Here is a 2,643-nt window from a genome sequence, read left to right as displayed (position 1 = left end):
TGCTGAACTCGGCCAAAATCGCTTAGGCGGTTACAGCGCCAAAGAAAAAGAAGAAGACGTAGCCACGCCCAGCTATGGTTACATGTGTATATCTTGGTAACCGCTGCACCAGTTTCTTCCAAACTTGGCACAGTTGTTGGCCTTAGTATAACATACGAAATGGTGGAAAATTTTTAAAATCGGACAATAACCACGCCCTCATCCCATATAACGGTAATTTAGAGAAATTCGAAATTTCATTTATTTCATTTGATTTATTATAAAATATAACATTAGCACAATAAGATCCAAATGATCTTTTATAGTACAACTGTAACTTATAATAAAGAATTAAAATATGTTAATGTTTAAAATTAAGTAATATATAAGTCAAAAACAGGAACAACAAAAACTTACAAAACTCTATAGAGAATCACAGGTGGAGCATAAGGAAAAACATAAGAATAATGTATTGATTACCCTATACCTAACTAGATAGCGAGCCTCAGAGGAAAGGGTATAACTTTGGATAGGAAATAGCATTTTAACGAAAATAAGAATACAAAACACTCTTAAAGTTGCTTGTGTTCAAACTGTTACGAGTATGAGATGGAATCGAGTTCCAGGTGCGAATAGCATTAACAAAAAATAGTCTTGCAGATGTTAGATAAATATAGTTGGGCACGATCAATTCCGTTAGGTGCGCAGATTTCGGGAAAGACAATTTTTCAAACAGATAGCTAGGTTCCTTATCCATCATAAGGCGAAATAGAAAAATGCAATTTCTAGCCTTCAAGTATTCAAAAATACCGCCCCCCCAAGAGCAGTGGTTTCCATTCAGATATATGATCGTATTTCGCCAACCCAAAAACATACCGCGTAACGTGATTGAATACCACATCAATTTTATGAGCAGATTGTGAGTCCAGCTTACTGTAGATTAATTCCGAGTAACATATTATAGGCAATATTAATTGAATGGGGAGTTTACGCCTAATGCACACCGATTTAAAAGTAGCAGACATTCTTAGATTCCGCAGAGTATAATATACTTTGCCGACAACGGAATTAATATGATCAATGCAGGTTAAACTAGTGTTTATATCAAAACCTAGGTTAGTTACTTTTGACACAAACTTAAGGGACTCATCACCAATATACAGAGAAGGCATCACATTACAATTAATATTTCTTTTACATACTGGTAAAACAAATGATTTTTCACTATTAAGACATAGACCGTTTCTCACAGACCATAAGGATATAGACGATAAATCACTATTGAAATCCGCGCACAAATCAACCACATCGTCATGAGCCCCTGACAAATAAATTTGAATGTCATCCGCATAAGCATGCATTTTTGCATGTTGACAAGTATTAAATATGTCATTAATGAACATGCTAAATAGTAATGGTCCCATAATAGAGCCGTTGTTAGCGGTCTAAGTTCGGATACTTCATAACCAATTTTTACTCTCTGAGCTCTGCCGGACAAGTAGCTTGCCATTAACCGGACAGCAAGTTCACTAAACCCAAAGTAATTCTTAAGTTTAGAGCAAAGAAGGTCATGGCTAACCGAGTCAAAAGCTTTGGAAAAGTCTAAAAGGCATAATATTGTCAAATTGTTTTTATCAAAGGATATCCGTATGTCGTCATGTATTTTAATCATAGCTGCGGAGCAGCTGTATTTAGCTCTAAACCCTGACTGAGATGGAGACAGTAACCTGAATTTGCTGAGATGACAATATATTTGTTCAGACATTAAGGACTCAAGTACTTTAGACAAGACAGACTTTAGACTAGTAGACTTTAGACTAATTGGACGGAAGTCACAAGGACTACATGCAGATTTATTTTTAGCGACTGGAATCACTGTTGCTATCTTCCAAGCATCAGGGAAGCATGAGGTTATAAAACAATGGTTAATGATGTGAGTCAATGTAGGTAAGATGAGCGGCAAGATTACTTTAACAAACCTATTTTGTTAGTACATCTAGCTACATCAAACTCGGATACAACACTAAACTCAAACATTTCACAATTCGATAAATCAGTAAATATTAAAGCTAATTTATTCCAAACTGATGCTTGCAACAATTTTTTTTCAAGAAATACGTTTATGATAAAGTTTTGGAAAATGGGCGTGGCATGGCCCACTTATGATCACATATATGTATCTCTGTAACCGTTCCACCAATTTGTACCAAACTCGGTGTGATTATTGTGCTTGCCACATAGAAGCAAAACGTTGAAAATTATTGAAATCGGACTAAAATTACGGCCTCTTTTCATATAACGGTAAATTTCAGAAATGCTTGAAACTCCAATATTTCGAAATTTAAGGACGCTAATTTACTCAAAATTGATACACCCCGGCTTACCATATAGCTTTCGGAAAGGTGAAAAGCATATATTTAATACTTGCCCCGGGTATTTAATGTTCAACTCCGCCCGAACTTTGACTTTCTTACTTGTTTCTTTAGAATTTTGAACAGTGGAATCGTGTTGCTCGTCTCAAAATCTATAACACTAGTATAATAAAAAATACATAATTTTTTTGTTTTGGAAAAAATCCTGTGGAAGAAATATTTACTTCAAAAAGGTGTAACTAATTTGTAGGAGCGAGTAGGATCTTCATTCCTTTACCAAAAGCTAATGCAA

Source organism: Rhagoletis pomonella, unplaced genomic scaffold (genome assembly GCF_013731165.1).
Source record: "Rhagoletis pomonella isolate Grant_MI unplaced genomic scaffold, Rhpom_1.0 Rhpom_scaffold_00009, whole genome shotgun sequence".
NCBI lineage: Eukaryota > Metazoa > Arthropoda > Insecta > Diptera > Tephritidae > Rhagoletis > Rhagoletis pomonella.
This window is presented reverse-complemented; position numbering follows the sequence as displayed.